Source organism: Argiope bruennichi, chromosome 5 (assembly GCF_947563725.1).
Source record: "Argiope bruennichi chromosome 5, qqArgBrue1.1, whole genome shotgun sequence".
NCBI classification, from domain to species: Eukaryota; Metazoa; Arthropoda; class Arachnida; order Araneae; family Araneidae; genus Argiope; species Argiope bruennichi.
The window spans coordinates 113,380,616-113,399,365 of record NC_079155.1 but is presented as its reverse complement, the minus strand read 5'-3'; positions in this window follow the sequence as shown (position 1 = coordinate 113,399,365).

Genomic DNA, 18,750 nt, shown 5'->3' with positions numbered 1-18,750 from the left:
AGATTATCATGTGTGAAAGTAGAATAGATTAGATAATGAAAATGAATTGCACAATTACCATTGATTCTTTCGACAAGACCCTTATAACATTTGGTTGCATTCCACTTTTGTACTCCGTTACAGATTTCCAACTAGACAACAGCTTAGGGTGAACAGGATGAGAAAGGCCCCTCAATCGAACGACTTGTTTTTACTAGTTGCCAAATAAATAAATTTGTAAATATTCTATGAATTATAAAACATTAAAGTAATATAAATATTTTATTAAATGTAATTGATCAGATTCTTATATGTTTCATTGCATTAACTTTGTGATTAGGTTATTTATAAACACAATGTGAAACATAAAAGAGAATACCAGGCAGTCTGGAGTCACAAAGGATAAATAAAAAAATGTATTTTCATAAAGTTAATAAGATAAAAAAAAATTATTGTATAATGAAATATCAGTATGTCAAATATGAGATGAAATGTTAAATTAAATTTACCTGTTTATCAAAAAAGGTCTTGATAATCTGTCTAGGATCGCAAAATACTTAAATTTCCTTGCATTTGTAATTGAAAGCTAGTAAAATTAATTAACATATAAATGATGAATGTCGGAAATATCTGCAATGATTTATATTTAAATTCCAACCCCTAACCCCAAGTTTTACAATTACAAGTAATTTCTCAAATTTCAAAATTCTCACATCCATCTGTTAGAGTACAGGGGTTATTCCAAAATAATGCGCCAAGACCCTGAACAATATTCTTCTATACTAAATGATGATCTTGTTTGCTTTCTCATTTGAACTGAGAATGGATTCGTTCCTTTTCATCAAAGAGACATTAGGATAAGCTGAAAAATTCCTCTTTATACATGCTCTTTATTTTCGAGAATGATATTATGTGTTGAGAAATGAATATAAAATTCGATGCACATTAGTATTCTATCAGCAATTAATAACTCAAATATTTTAAATAGAAGATAAAATGTTTGTGTAAATGAAAGAAGTTTTTGAATGCTAACGAATTGAGAATTGCATTCAAAACATACTGATTTGTAATAATTGCTGCTTCTGTTTTTAAAAACAAAACTAGTCCCTAATTTTTAAAAATTCATAATATTGAATGTAATTGTAATTTATATTATTTTATGGAATTCTTAGCATAAGAAAATTAATAAAAGGTAAGTGTTCGTCGTTTCTATAAAGTGACGTCGTTTTCAGATGGCGCTGCTAATTCATCGTTTGGTTTCTAACTTTTAATTAATTAATCTTTTAAATTAATTAAAATTCAGAATGTTTAATGTTACTTATGAATAAGAAATTCTATGAAGAAATCTATGCAGCATCCAACAGAAGAAACATTTTCATTAAAGAAAAACTGTATTTCTTGAGATAACTATGTTACGAAAATTTTTGAAAACTGATTTTCTTGTATTTATATGATCATCAAAGGGTATATATATATTTTTTTTAATTATAAAGATGCTTTTTTAAGCATGAGAGTTAATTTACTCTCAAGAAACAAAACAAAAAAAAAGATGATATATGCCTATATAAAATGTTTATTTGAACTGTTCTCAATTTTCAGATGCATTCTAATACTTCATTTCTATTTTTTTTGTACCTCATAATGACGCATTTCTAGTAGAGTTTTTCAATTCATACACTTCCTCCTAAGTACTAATCAGAGATTCCAAAGATTTTTGTTTCATACGCATGTATTAGCTTTCTTATCAGAAGCACTCTTGGTTCAAAGACTCAACCATGTGTCATTCTTGATGGAGAATTCGGCAAACGCTTTCAATACGTTACTTTGTAGAAGATTGAGCCTTTTTTTTTCAATAGCAGCCATAATTTAGCAAAAGAGGATATTACTGAAACCTTGAGAATAAAGAGTGCTTAACTTTCACATATCTTCCAGGTACTGAGACCTCCAAATTCAAGAAGGGAACAAGTTTTCGAGTATTGAATCAGATTTCGTTTGAGCACCAGTATTGTTCCGTTGATCACATTAACTTCTTAAGAATCTTACCGGAACAGAAAGTCCTCGTGTTATCTAGAATTCTCGAAATATATCGAAAAGTAATTATCTCTTAAAATCAGATTTAATTTTGATTGTCTACAATGCTACTCATTAAGACAAAATTTTTCAATTATAATTAATTATTTTTTCAGGAAAAAATATTTTTTGATATTTCAATTAATAATCTCTATAAACTGTATCTTATTTCCCCTTATATATTTGAATTTAGCTGTTAAAAAACATCATATCCAGTCTCATGATGGCCACAACATAAGGGTCTTGTATGTTTAATATTTACTAGATTTCTATTTTCGGGTTTTTACAGGTTTGAAGAAAACTTTTCTTCCTTACCTATTACTGCAATGGGCAATTCTGCAGATGATATTTGCATTCTTTTTAAACGAAATTGAATCAGTGAATTATGAAATGAAGTGTGTTTAGCATTTCCTGAAGAATAACTTATTATGTCTCGAGCTTGAAGCTACTATGCTGCTCATACAATTTTCCATATTAAATTATCCACGAATTAAAGTGATGTAGTACCATAGGCATCTTGTCCTTTGATAAGAGACAGGCGAGAGAAACCGAAGGAAATCACAAGATACATACAACAGACTGCTGGGAAGCATATATTGTATTTTACTTTGCCCCACACAAAAGAAAGCATATAAAGAGAGGTAATTTGTTTTCAAGACACTCAGAATGATGTGTGGGATTAAAGTCTGTTCTTAAGTTACGAGTTTCCAGGTGTACTAGAAACTCCAAAGACCAGCAATAGAGGTGAGAGTTTCTTCACTAATTAAAGCTAATTTTTCTCTGATTAACAATTCTGGACATATACATATTTGGAGAGAATAGAGAAAATGCATTTATCCTTCCAACATTATTGAAAAAAGACCAATTTGAAAATGGTGGGGGTTGTGGCCTGAAGATATATGATGCTGGATAGCAGAAAATATCTGAAACATGAGAAGATCAAGTCTCTAGTATCTACGTTTTGCTCTTCATGTATATCTTTTTACAGGCGTGATGAATCTTTAATAATTCTTCAGGGATTTTAAAGCAAAATTTTGAGAATTATATACTTTTTTCTCGTATCTCATAATATTCAGACATTTCTGTTTATATACGGGTTCATTTCTCGACTTGTCTCGACAAAATTGTGGATAAAATTATTATAAATTATTCTATAGCGAAGATATTAAAGAAATTATATAATATTTCAAGAAATATAATACCTTTTATTGACGAACATTAAGAAAATAGTTTTTTGGGGTACTTGAAAATGCGTGGGAAAATAAAGATAATAATAAATAAAGGTTAATAATTTCTTTACAAATATATTCTTTTCAAATCAGTTCGTTTCTATGATCATTATCCCATTATCTACCCATTATCCCAATTTTCTGAGAATTTCTGTCTAATTGTGAATATACTGGAATAATAATGAAATTTTATCCCAGTATATTCACATGTTTTTGAGAGTAGATAGTTAATAAATAAACTTGAACACAAAGGGATTGTTTGCAGAGCTTTTCAAAGCATAATTGTGCCCTCAAAAATTATAGACTTATTTTCCATCTCATAAGAATATCTTACATCGATGAAATGGCAACTTCTATGACATTCCTGAATTTTCCCTAAATGAATCTAGATTTTAAATAATTATATCATAATGATATAAATAGTCAAGCTTAACTTCAGAATCAAGTAGCGGTAATTTTTCAAATGGGCCATTTATAAACACTGCTGCAGATTCCTTGGATGTAATTAGATGTATAACCATAAGCGGCTATTTTAAATCTCTCGAAGGCACAAGGATTAAATTGAATGATTGAAACGTAGCGACAGCATGGGCGGAAACTATGATTGAGTCTTAAGGGCCATCAAAGGACCTGCAGAAGGAATCTCAGGTCATCGATAAGGGTAGCCCACCCCACGCTTTTACTGTACGCTTCTCATCCTTGCATCTGAAATTCTCCCAGGGAAGGGTAAAGTAGATGTAGAAAGATACAAGCAGAAAGTTAGGGAAATGTATATTACAAGGCAGAATGATGTAAAATTACTAAAATAGTATGAATTACATGCCTATGGAAATTTGAAATTGTAAATATTTTGTGAGGAAATTATTAGGATCATGTTTCAGGAAGAATTCATTTGAAATTTTTAACTGAAATTTATCCCAGCAAAATATTACATACTGACCGTCAAAGGCTGTTAGTATGTAATATTGATAGATTTGTCACCCTAGAAATTACTTTCAGATGCATATAATCTCACAATTTGGAGATCCGATTTTCATTTATCTCATATCCAGATAATATACCTTCTAATGTCTTGATACTGTCCGATCAAATAAAGGGTAGCGTTTATAGACAATTTTCTTTATTTACAGCCTTATTTACATAAAAACAACTCTTTCTCATCTAGGTTAAATGAATGATGCTATTTACAGCACGAAAATTAAACAAGAATAGTTCCTAGAACAAATTCGGAGAAAACACCTTCACAAGAACAGCTAACAGGCTATTGGTGTCTCAGGCTACTACAGGGGTAGCTCTCGGAATCCACCGAATTTCCTTCGTGTAAAATTTTACTCAGAAGTCCGATTCACACGAAGCTTCTCTGACCTTTCCTCCTCTCTTTTCTTTTTTCTTTCGAAAAATCACGCATTTTATTTTTCTCTCGGACTGCACCTCTCATGTCCACATTGGTACACTTGGGCTCCCTGATACCCAATCAACAAACCTGAATGGTCTCCGGTCGAACGTGAGAATGTCCGTTGATGACCCACCTTCCAAAATGGGAAAATGAAGTTTGAAACTCTCCCCTTTCGAAGACACGATTTGTTTCCCTGGGAAACGCACGTGTGGTATCTTATCTAGAGTCACACTCATTGGCCAGATGACCATACATAAAAGGAGGTCCCCCCATCTGGCAATCTAGAGGCACTTAACAATGTGGGAGTTTTACACCTTGATGATATACAGCTGGCCAGAAATGTTAATTATCGAGTGTGGGAAAAAGGGACGTCACAGTGGTTACCAGGGTTTCAGGGTGATTGAGCTGAGCCTTTACAACCTCCGTTCTCTGACTAATAAGAACATCCTTAAATATAATATAAATTAAAATGTTAAGGAATTAAGAAAATATGTATCGGTTGTCTGTTTATTGCAAATATTTGAAACATTTTTTTTTATTATTTTTTTATGGGTTAAGGAACTGTTTAGATAATGACTATGTTTTCATAATATTTCTTTTTTTGGTGAACGAATAACTGCTCGAATAGCAAAAATTCTACTGGAGAAATAAAAACGCCACATTGTGTGTATGATTTGAATTGTATTTTACTCTTATGTTATCCGTATTGGTGACCAGCATGTTCATCAAGAATACCGGCTATATTTAATTTCATTTAAATCACTTAGACATAATTTCATGTCCATTCTTCGGTCAAACTGTCAAACATTAAAACCATGTTGTTTTTATAGTGCATCTTATTTTTTTTATTCATTATGTACAAGAGCATTCCTAAGGGAAAATGGATATCAGGCCCACGACACATAACGTTGTTAGAAACGTAATTGCCCGGTTCATCTCTCTTCGAACTTTCTTGATTTTGCAAATTCAATTTTTATTCGTTTTGTAAACTTCACAGATATGAAACAGATATCTTTTTTGCTTTCATTAATGGATTAAACTTTTGCGATTAAATATTTGATAAATAATAAAAATCAGTTGGAATTTCATGTGAAAAATATAATCTGTTGTAGAAAATCAGGCACACAAATAATTTTTAAAAAATATTGAAAATCAGAAAAAAATTTCACGATTATTCAAATGGTATCATTAAAAAGATATTTTTTAAAAATTTTTAAATGATATCAAATTGATGTTTGAGCAATAAGTATTTTCTCTTATTTTGGTCCAAGTTTGGTAACTAACTCTAAGTTTGACGGTATAGTCTGTAGAAAGCCAACGTAGAGAGATACATACGCACTTATCTCAGTAGGGGTGATTTCCGTAAGAGCCTTCTTCTTCTTGCGTACAGCCGACCACCCCGCCAACACGGAACGTAGTAGTATCGACAGGATTTGTTGTGGCCGACTGCTATCTTGAGCATTGTCCATCCTTGCATTGACCGATTTGTCAAACTGACATTCTCCTCGAGGTAATTGGCAACAAAGTGGTCAATTACTGTCCTTCTTCCTTATCTACAAACTCTCAAATAGGTGGTAAAAAACTGACAATTTTTGACATCATGTCCTTCAGAGTTTTAAGATTACCTGGTACCATCAGTACTGTACTTAAGTCATCATTTATAATTTTCAGATTTTTTCTTAACTCCGAGATTTCAATACATTCCTTTAAATAGTGGTAAACAGTACCGATTCCTCCACAAATGCATTTATTGTAATGCATTCTTCCAAATCTTTGGAAATATGCAGGAAATCTCCCATGTCCTGATATAATTTGAATTATCAGTGGATGGTATCTTCTTATTTTTATTTCTGGGTTAGGAATAAAATCGAAAGTTACTCTTCTGTTTTTGGACATATACCATCTGTCAAACCACTGCAGCTTTATTTCTTCTCTTAATTCCTATTTTAAGACACCATTTGATTTGGGGACAACCATATCAATACCCTCTTTCTGTGCCGCCAACTTTGCATATTGATCCGCCTTTTCATTACCATATATCCCAATATGGGCCTTAACCCAATTCAACTCTATCCACTTGTTAGTTTTTACACTTTTTATCTTTTCTTTTATCGTCCATATTTCCTTATTACAATTCTGAGATGACTGTATGGCTTGTAGGACTGAGAGAGAATCTGTAAAAATTGAGCACTTCTGTCCGTCCTCCACCCTTTCACAATATTCAATGGCCATCTTTAAAGCTTGCACTTCTGCCTGGAAACTTGTGGCATGGTTCGATAGTTTCACAAGACTTTTATCGATCTCTTTCCCATAGTAGTATACTACTATTGCAGCTCCTACTTTATTTTCATCTTTTGAACCATCTGTAAAAATTTCTATTCCATCCATATCTGGGATTTTAATTTGAAAACCGTGAATAAACCATTCTGCAGGATGTTGTTCGAATTTGTCAAAATACATCACATGATCTTTTTAGCTGAAGCATTTGTTTCCTATTTTAACTTTATTACTAGAAGTTCTTATTTGAAATTTAGTGAAAATTTCCGTTGCTCTGAGGTCCATTGGCAAATTTCCCGTTATCACTTGAAGGGCTTCTGTAGAAATGGTTCTATAAGCCCCAGACATAATGATGAGGGGGCGCCGTTGGATTGAATTTAATGTTTCTCTGATTTTCTTTAGATTTAGCCTATGTCTCCATGCTCCGTGCCCGAAAAGAACAAATGGCTCAATGGCCCCAGTGTAGATTCTTCTTAGATGGTATTTCCTTTTTCCATAAAATTTATCCGCAACTGTCACTAGTTTATATGTTAATACATCCACTTTTTTCTTGACCTTATTAAAATGTGACGTAAATGTCAATTTACTGTCCCATGTAACTCCCAAGTATTTAATTTGATTTGACACATTTATATTGTTATTGCCCATTTTTATGTTAGGCGGATCTCTTACTTTTAAACGTTCTCCAAATGTAATAGGCATTTGAATTGTTTTCGTTTCATTAAACTCAAGTTTATGAATTTTGCCCCATTTTACTAGCCTATGAATTATTTGTTTTCCTTTAATTTCCAGTTCATCTTTTGTTCTTCCCGGGATTATTAGTAGCACATCATCGGCATACGCCTGCATAAAGCAGTTCACTGGAAGATTGATTTTAAATGCAGAATTCATAACCAAGTTCCAGAATAACGGTCCGCTGTACGAGCCCTGTGGCACTCCTCTATCCATTATAAATTCCCAATTATTCTCTCCATCTTGGTAAATACATTTCCTTTCATTTAAGTAATCTTTAATCAATTCAAAGAGATTGCTCGGGCAATTCATTTTTATAAGGGCATATAAAATGCTTTTCCTCCATACGGAATCAAATGCTCCAGCTACATCCAAAGATATAACTGTTGTTTTTAGTTTTTGATTCATCGAATCTTTTATTTTACTCCATAGTGCATTTTGGGCTGTTTCACAAGAGTGGTTATATCTAAAACCATGATGCAGTCTATTTTGTGCCGTTAATAAGTGCTGCACTCTTTGAGTGATCAGTTTATCCAAGATTTTACTTGCTGTTGTTAGCAAACAAATTGGTCTGTAGGATTTAGGATCCTCAAAGTCTCTATTAGTTTTAGGAATTAAAATCAGTTTTGCTACCTTCCACTGATTAGGGAATGCACCTAATTCTAGGTACTTGTTGTATAACTCTAAAAGTATGAATGGATTCTTTCTGTTAATTTCAGCAAGCATCTCCATTGGGATGTTGTCTAATCCAGGTGTTTTCTTTTTGGCCATTTTATTAATCGTTGCTCTTATTTCATTTATTGTGAATATTTTATCTTTTTCTTTTGTTTTATATAACTCAATACTTTTCCTCATTTTCTTCTGCTTTTTACTTTCTTGTTGGGATTGTTCCTCTTTGAAAAGGCATCTCACAATAGTTTCTTTTGTATTTTTGATTTTTGTATCATCCTGTTTTTTGACACCGTGCAAAACTGTTTTCCTTTTCATTTTATCTGCCGCTAATTTATAAGGTAGCTCAAAAGGGTTCATTCTCGTTATTTCGCTACATAACTTTTCAAAGCATTCAATACTTTTCTTTCTTAACATCCCTCTGTATATGGATTCATTCTTTTTATAAATTTCTCTTATCTTCATTCTCTCTTCAGTGTTTTTACATCGTTGGTATCTATGCCGCAAGGCTCTTGTCAGTTTTCTTTGTTTCTTCAGTTCAGTGTCCCACCAGGGGACCCTGAGATGATTTGTCTCTTTACTGTTCGATCTTTGGCTAATTCCTTGAATGAATTCTGTAAATTCTACTACCCATACTTCTAAATCGTTTTTAGTTTTTATCCTTTGCATTGCTTCTCTTATATCAGCATATTTTTCAGCCACTTGAAAACTAATTTTTCGAATTTTCCACTTGCTTAATTTAAATCTTTCTGCTGAAACAACTTTGCCACCCATATTAATTTGAAAATCCAAAAAGCCATGGTCACTCAGAGTACTTTGGATTACCTTTCAGCCCATTACTTTGTCATGCAGGTCTTTAGTTGATAAGATGACATCAATCCAGCTTCTTCCACGTGCAGATTGAAACGTTGGCAATGAGTTTGGATCATTCCAAATAACAAGGTTCTTCTTAAAAATGAATTCTATAAACGAGCCGGCTTCATCTTGTGGTCTATGATCAGGAATTTCATTTCCCCACAGACGACTATGAAGATTGAAATCTCCGCCAATAAGTATGGATGATGTCCCCAACTGTTCAAACATATTTCCAAGTTCTTTGCAGATTTCTTCTTTATTGTGAGTTGGTGGGAAGTATGCCGATACCATAGTAATTTCACTATTTCCCACTGATAAATTGGCTGCTACTATGTTTTCGCTAGTAAATCTTGTCAAAACAGAAATATCTTGGTTTCTTACTGCTATAATCGCCTTCCCGTAAGGGTGAGAAATTATTCTCCATCCTAGGGGAAGTCCAATTATTTTTCCTTTCATTGTATATGGTTCTTGTAACAAGTAAACATCTGGAATATTGTCCCCAAACAAATTTGGGAGTTCCTTTGTCGCATATTTACCCCGACCTATATTATGTTGAATAACACGCCAAGAATTATCATTGAAAGGCTTATTATTCATAATTCGTCTGTTTAATCAACTGATCTCTCTCCCTGATAAATACAGGGCAATGCTCCGATGTTGCAATATGATCCGTTCGAATCATAATTTTTGTTCTTTTGCGATATTCTTTACAGTTTCTGCATTCTGGATTTTCCTTTGTGCAATTTTTATAGTTATGCATTTCCAAGCACTTGGAGCAGCTATCTTCTTTTTGCATACATTTAGATCGAACATGCCCAAATTTGAGACATTTGAAACATCTAAGGGGTTCCACAAATTCTCTAAATCTATACGATCCGAAACCACACTGTAATCTTGCTTTATCTTTAATTATTCGGAACGCTTTCGGATCCAAACTTATAACCCAGTGAGACGAGCTGCCTCTTCCTTTTTTCCTAAATAGAACCCGCATATTCCCTACTATGTCATTGCTTAGCTTGATTTGATTGAGAAAATCCAATTCCTCCTCCTCCCTGGGTCTCTCACTCTTTTCCACATCATATATAATGATTTGAAGCATTCTTATCTGTGGAGTAGTAGCCTTGCATACATTTTGCAAATTTGTATGACTGTTAATAGCAACTTTTAACTTTGTTACCATTTCCGGTGTTTCAACTTGAATCAGAACTCCATTTCCCATTGCTGGCTTCAAACCCATAATTTTAATTTCCATCCCCTTTGTGCTGATATTCACTTCTAATGTCTTTCTCATTTTAATCGATGAGTCTATTGTCTCTGCAATTGATCTAACCACCAGTGTAGGCAGGTTTGCTTTAGGTCTTAGCAATGGTATTGTTTTATTATCGTTTTCATTCGCGTTAATTATTTTTTGTTGAATTTGATTCCTTTCTTCACCCAACAGCTTTTTAGAGGCTTGGATCCTTCTAATAAACGTTAAACCTAGTTTTAATGGAACTCTTTTTTCCACTATGCCATCACTGTTAAGATTTTTCACCACATTTGCGAATGTTGGTCCATGATTATCATCTGTTGAATTCATTTTGGTTGCTGAAGAATATGACAAAACATTCACAAATAAGTCTCTCAATTCTTCAGCCGCGTTACCTTCAATCCTATATTTACTGATAATATTTTCAAATGTTTCCAATATTCCCAATGATCCAAAGGGTTGTTTATTTTCCTCTGGTTTTTCGTTTTCACTTGCATCCACATTCTTTGCCTTTTTAGCATTTGCAATACCATCATTTCTTTCTTTCTCTTTGCCTTTACGAGGAATGCACGGTCTTTTATCTTTAGGGCGATTTTCCCCTGTTTTCATTTTTACATTTTTCTTTTTCCGTTTTGTGGCCATTTGTATTTTGCTGTCCGTCTGCATTGACGGTTCAATTATCTCATTTGAATCAGAATCCGATGATTTTTTAAAGTCTTTATATGTCAATCCTTTAATTGGAGTTGGTGTATCGGGGATTATCATTCCCGCTCCTTTTGGCGAGTAAAATAAATTCTCATCATCAGTTAGAATATCGCTATCATCAGCAAAGTGTTCCCTATCCGTCTTGTTTATGTCTGATTCCATTTTTTTTCCCACAAAGTCTAAATTTCTAGTGCAACAGAGAGTAAAGCTTAAGCAAGCTTTTAACGAAATGTTTGGAAAGCTTTCCCAATTTTAAATTTGAATTATTAGAAAAGAATGTAAAAAAAAATACTATCCAAATAAAATCTCAATATTTTTTTTTTGCACTAAAAAACAATCTAAAGTGTAACAAGAATTTCTCCTAATTAGATGCACTAAAGAGATCTGGTATTTTCCCAATAATTTTGTTGTCAACTAATATTCAACACATTTATGGACACTTTCCATAAATTGGAATTAAAATTGGTAAAAAATCACAAAATAAGAGTCTGCACAGTAAAGAAATCTTTCGATACAGAAGGACAATATCCGAGTCCTGCAAATAGTTCATGCATTGAACGCAGATATCGATAGCAGTTTCTAAAATAGTAAACAAACAACAAAATGGCTACCCAAACAAGTGGGCGTTTCTGCCACAACTACACTTCAGAAAGTCAAAAACTTCTAAGATGCTAAAGAATTTTGGAATAAAATTCAAAAACCTGTTACTCTAGGGTTTCAGCTACACTTGATTATCACATTCAACAGAAATTATCCATCATTTTTCATTTTATAGCCATATTTTGAAGAGCGCAAGAAAATATCAACAACGCCGATCACCCTTGAAAACAGTCTCTTCCGTAAGAAACATAGGCTAAACGATAGTGAAAAACCCAAATTTGCTTTCGAGTCACAAAACGCTTTCATTTCAAACCGGTAAAAAGAAAATCGAAAATCAGAAGTGTAAGATTTTTATTTTAACAATTATAAAAGTTTTTTTTGACGAGATACTGAAAAAATATTGAATTTCTCACAATTTTATGAGCTACAGTTTTCATTTGTGTACATTGACATTCTGAAATCGTATTTCAGCCTTTTTTTTTTGGTTTAAAAATTATTAATATTATAGAGCTAAAGAAAGTGGTATACGGCATTATACTCACAACCGAATTCAAACAAAGTGCATGTTTACATAAATAAACTCATAAGAAAATTTAACCATTTTATTTTAAATTTGCTTCTAGATTCACTGTTATATTTCCAAATAAATATTCATTGGAAATATAATAAATTCAATGATAACATAAGGATAATATCAGAAAATCGTCTTTGAATGGATTATATTCATTTACTTATATCTGATATCAAAATTGGACGTAACAACGAATATTTTTTCCAATACACTAAAACTCCTAATGACGATTTACCAAATATTATGTTTTAAAGAAGACTATTTTGAAAAGAAACTGAAAACAAATGATTGCAAGTTCCAAATATTTAAAGAACTCTATTGTATTATGGAAACTGATAGAAACTTGAACAACTGATGAATTCTATTGCCTAGAGAGAAGAGCATATAATGCAAATCGCTTTTCTTCAGTATTCACTCAAAAATTAACATTAATTTTGAGGTTTCAAAATTAATATTAAATTTCAGTTCAACATTTGAATATTATAAATGATACTAAGCTTGTTCAGAAATCTATTTTTAATTCATAATTTTTTTAAAGTTTTGTTTTAGAATTTTCTTGTTATTTTTTGAGTTTGTAAATCTTGTATAAATTCTTTTCTAAAAAAATCAATAATTTTCAAATTCTGAATTTTTTTTGTTGTCAAATATAATGTTTTTAAGCAAAAAGGATTGGTCCTCAGATTTCATACTAAGGAATAGTAAGCCTTTTTTCAATAAATCGGCACTAAATTTCAATAGCTACACTAACTAATGTTAATTGAAATCTAGACATCTGTTGACAATATAATGGTGTGCCAACTATATATGAATTTTTACACCAAACAAGATAATAGTAATGAAATGACTAATGACAAATATAATAATAAAAATAAGAGTGTAAACTTTGTCAGACTAAATAATAAATTCTTTATTTATTATTTAGTCTGACATAATAAATAAAGAAACATAATAAATTCTTTATTTATGTTTCAATAAATTCTTTATTTATGTTTTCAAATTTGAGTAGCATCTTAGCCGTTGCAGTTCCAATGAACTGCCCCGTTGCCCAGGGAACACCACGTGGAGGTGTGCTACTCTCGTTCCCCGCCCGCCAACCCTCCCTTCAACATCCGATGACAGTCCTGATTTTAAGACAGCATCGATACTACAGTTCTGATCTTAAACTGCATTCTGCCGCTGCCGGTATTCAGCCGGCAAGTCCAAGGCCATGCAAAGTTGGTAAGCTGCAAATGACTCCACAACTGGCACTCCAATAGGAGCCAGTCGTGCTGGCAACTTTAACGCACAGCACATTTCGTAAACCATGACAGATTTTACGATCGGAGTCTCAGCCTTTTGGACTTGAATTGGAGCCAATTCAACAGGTAGCTCCAGAGCTCGGCAGATCTTATAAACGACAAACGAGCACACTACAGCAACTCGGGGTACAGGTGGGTCAGATGATACATCTGTATCAAGATCCAAAACTGAATTTGAATCGACATCCCCAATAGATGGCAAATTGGGGGTAAGGAAATATTCTAGTATTTCCCAAATCGTCATAAAGACGAGGAACACAATGATGGTCGAAGCCTCATTGAAGTTCTCGAAAAGCGCACTAAGCATTATAACTCAGCAAAAACAGTCGCACAACGTTTGGTTGCAAAACAGTGAATGAATTTTAGCAGAACTGGAATCCATTGTTTATTCCATGAGATTGTTTAGAATCTATAACTTTGTTAAACATTTAAACTGTTATATTGTTGTTGACAATAGCAAAAGTGATTGTTGAAATTAACAACTAAAATATGATCAATAATTATTATCAAGCCAACAAATGTAAGACTGTCAATAATACAAATTAGGGATGTAAGGGGAGGGAGAAAAGGAAAAATTAATATCAAAAAGAATTTTTAAATTTTTGTAGAATTACTTAATGTAAGTATTATAAAAATATGACTTTGAATGGGAGGTAAATTTAATATAGCTTAATGAAAATGCAAGCAAAATATAAAAATTATATTTCAATAAAACGTTTCAAATGGGACAATAAGAATTTTTTTTTTTCTGACTATGGACAAAGAAAATTAGGGATGGATAGGAGTTAGGCGGAAAATGGCAGAAAAAAGAACCGGGGGAGTTATTTTTAACCAAAAAGGAACATCTTAATTTTGAAAGGTTGAATATTTATCAGATCATTTATAAATAGTTTTTTTCTGAGCTCCAAAGCTTTAAAAACATAATAAAATTTCATGTTACGGGAACAATACTTCCGCCATTTTGTTTTATGTGTTGGGAGAAAAGTATCTGCGTTGAGCTACATGTGTAAGAAGTTAGGAAATAATTGCAGAAATATTAATGATTTTAAGCTTCATAGGCTTGATTAAATTCCTTTTTCTCTATAGTTATTCATTCTAATTCTGTGAGACATTTCTAATTCTTTGAGATAGATTTCTAGATGCTATTTATGATAATATTTTTTAAATAAAAATGTTCCGAAGTATGCTTATAGAAATTTATATGGAGAAATCAAATCCATAGTTTACAATGGTAAAGTATATAAAATGTTAATATGGAAATTCACTCAAGAGGATTTCATATAGTTCAGTTATATTAACATCCTTATTGAACAACGCTAGGGTAATTTTGAACCGTGGGGACGGTAAGTCGGTTAACATCCCTTTCAGCATTGATGGGTTCCAATTATTTAAAACAGAAGGATTTAGCTAGCCCCAATTTAGATAATAGTTGCATGTTGGAAATCCATCTCTTCCCCCCCCCTCCCGCCTCGAGGTCCAGATCTATTACTATTTTGTCGCCGTAGATACCATATATATTTATATTTCTTGTATACTAGGATATAAAGGTTAAAGAAAAAAAATGAATTTCCATTTTTCGATTTTCTGCTGAAAGATAGGAAAGGATTTTCAGTTACTCCGTACAATATGTATCTTGAAGTAATTAGGAACTTGCCTTTAATGTAATAAATTCCTATATTTTTCATATATTTGGTATTATTTATTATATGATTGGACGCCATATTCACTCTTAGGAACTCGGCAGCATTCGTGCCAGCGAATTATGTTCATTATATTATGTCAAATTAAAAACTAGCACTTTTAAAATATCTGTCATGTGATGTACATACATATTACCTTGAATGAATAAAAGACGATTATTAAGTTCCGTTTAGGCATTCTATCTGTGAACAAGACTTTGGAAAATGTTTTGAACTAAGCGGATGAAATTCGGCATAGTGATTTAAAACCAGATTTGTATATCTATCAAATTTAGAATGAAATACATTCAGATAACAACAAACCGTCTGTCTAATTGTTTGACTTCAAGTCTCCGTAACAAAAAACGCAAAGCATTTATTAGAAAAAATTTGGTACTTAAAGATGTAAAATGTAGATACATCAAGTTTGAATCAAATCTGTCAAATGGTTAACAGTTTGACGCAGGCATGCTAACGCAATAATTCATAAGTGCAATGGCTTGCGATATTAGCAAAGTTCTTGTGACTTCAATTATAGTTGTGTGTGAAATTTCGGTTTCAATTGGCGGATAAAAAATCTTCAAAATACACACCAACACGCTAAATTAAGCGAAACTGCCGAATTTTCGATGAAGATCTCTATTTCTTAACTATTGCTTGGCAGTGAGATATAAATTGAGACTTTACTCATCATCCCCGATTTTATATGGAGGGGAGGGAATACGAACTTTACTAGTGATATACAAGAACGTTTCAGGGAGACTACTCCTACTGATTTCTCTATATCTTTCAATGCGCAAGTCAGCGAGATGAGTTTATAGTGTACTATGCCTGCGAACATAACTGCTTTTGGATGAGGTTAGATCTTCTATTCTCTGGTTTTAAATCAGCAGCAATTGAATAGATGGCACTTGGATAACATGGAATAATTTTTAATGTCATTGTTGTAAGTTCTCTTCGATTAATTTCTAATTAAAAATTGAATTAATAGTTTGAAAATTCTTTTCTTAATGAGCATCTAACGTCCAAGTGCTAACTATCTGTGATGTCTGGTTGCTTTAATTTTAACAATCTGTCTTGAAAAGTGTTTTGCAAAATTTTAAATCCAGCATGTTATAAATTACAGATATAATGCCAATCTCTAAACATTATTATGTATGAAATTAGAATATGTTAGATATGAAAAATAAATTGCACGAATGGCACTGAATCTTTCGACTAGACCCTATAACTTTCGGCTGCACTTCCACTTTTGTAATCAATGACATATTTCCAATTTACAGCATAGGGTGAACAGGATGAGAAAAGCCCGCAACGGATCCATTAAACGACTCTGTTTTTTCTAGTTGCCAAAATAAATAAATTTGTCAATATTCTATTTATTATAAAATATTAAGATAATATTAATATTTTATTAAATCTCATTGATCATATTTAGGGATTGCAATACCGGACCAAAATTTCAATACCGGTATTCGAAATTTTAGAAAAAGAAAGAAAACACAGGTGTTTCTTTGTTTTATTTGCCAGTTTTGTTAGAGACTGTAAATATCACGAAAAATAATTTGTAATTTATAAATTATAACAGTATATAATCACAAAAAAGTATAGAAACATCTTATTTATTTAAATCACAAAAAAGTGCAAATATCACTATTCAGTCTGTGATACTATTACAAATTTTTGAAATGTGATCTTAAAACGCATAATGTATCAATGGTACTGTCATTAAGCCTGAAAAGTAATTTTGTGTAAAAATTATCATCTGTCGAAAACGATCTTTTGGCATCTACGCTAGTTGGTGGTACTGTTAGCAATGCGCGATATACTTTTTCCAAGTATTTACCTCTAAATCCCTCATCTTCAAATAAATCGATTTCTCGTCAAATGGTTTTGGATATAGCTGATTTCTGTATTGTATTTTGGTTTGTTGAAATTTTTTTATTTATCGCTAATTCTAATTTTTGATCAAGAGGCAATTCCTTTTCACTATCGACATTAGTATCATCATAATCTTCGATAACTGAACCGAATTCTTCTGAATGTGGATAGGTTTGTGGGTAAAAAATTTTAAGGAAATTTACTATAAACTTAATCAGATTTGAATTGATTCTTTTCTTTTTTTCTTTTTCATTTTCATTTTTAAAATCATTGTAATTATATAAATACCATAAGACATTTAATTTTTCGGTATGCCTTTCTTCTGTGCGATTTTTCAATGTAATATACAATTCTTCAGATAGTGATGTGTGCTGTTATTTCATGATTGCAACATGAAATTTATTGTTGCATTAGCTGTTAATAAATTAAAATCTCTCCGACATAATGCTTCTATAGTCAGTTTTATTGGAATTAGAGCTGATATAGTTCTGGATATTAAGTCGAATTCACTATCTGAAAAATTAATTTACAGGTTTAAGTCGATTATTGCTTTTTGGATTGGATTTCTCAGTTTCAAAAATCGTTCCATCATTAGGAGTAAACTGTTCCAACGTGTTTTAGAATCTAATATTAACATATATTCTGTTTTATTTTCAGTTAGTATATATTTTAGTAATATATCCTTTTTATAGGGGAACGTTTAAATATCTTAACAATTTTTCGAACTTTATAAATTATAGAAAGCAATTCTTGATAGGTAAATATTTCATCCTCATTAGCAATATCTTCTTCAACAATTACATTGTCATTATCTTCATTGTCAATATCACTCTCACTCTTACTCTTTTCTAAGCTGGAATCCGAAGTTTCTATATCCACAGTATTTGGATTCTCCTGTTCTTTATTTGTTTGGTATAATACATCTATTACTCCTAATTGAATTCCACGTGCATAGCACAACTGCTGATTTGCACCAATCAACTTTCCAACTTTTTTCATAATTGTTGCTCCATCAGTCGTATGGATACAATATTTTCTTTCAGGGATAATCCATGTTTCGCTAATTCAGATTTAAGCAATTAATTAAGCCATTAATTAGCTAATTAATTTCGCCCTTAGGGAGACATAAAAACCAAAACGTGTACTATTTTGTTATGTTCGCGATACCTGAACATATAGTGGAGACGATTTTGAAAATTTCTAGTAAATACCGAAAAACCGATATTTAAACTTGTGAATACCGGTATTACAAAATTGTACAAATGTCTCAAAATACCGGTATTCGGCATCCCGGTATACCGGTATTGCAATCCCTACATATATTGTATATAAAATTAGTCCATGAAGAATTATCACATTTCATAATTAATCCTTCACTGCATACTGTATGAAATATGAAACATAATTTTTTTTTCAATTTAATAATGAATACATTTTTTAAATGGAAGATGTTTTAGAATTTATAAAATAGAAATAATATTTTAAAATAAAAGTAAGTGTTTTTTGAGCAGAATTTAGAATTAAATTTGTTTTCAGAGTTCAATTCTTGATTTGTGTGTG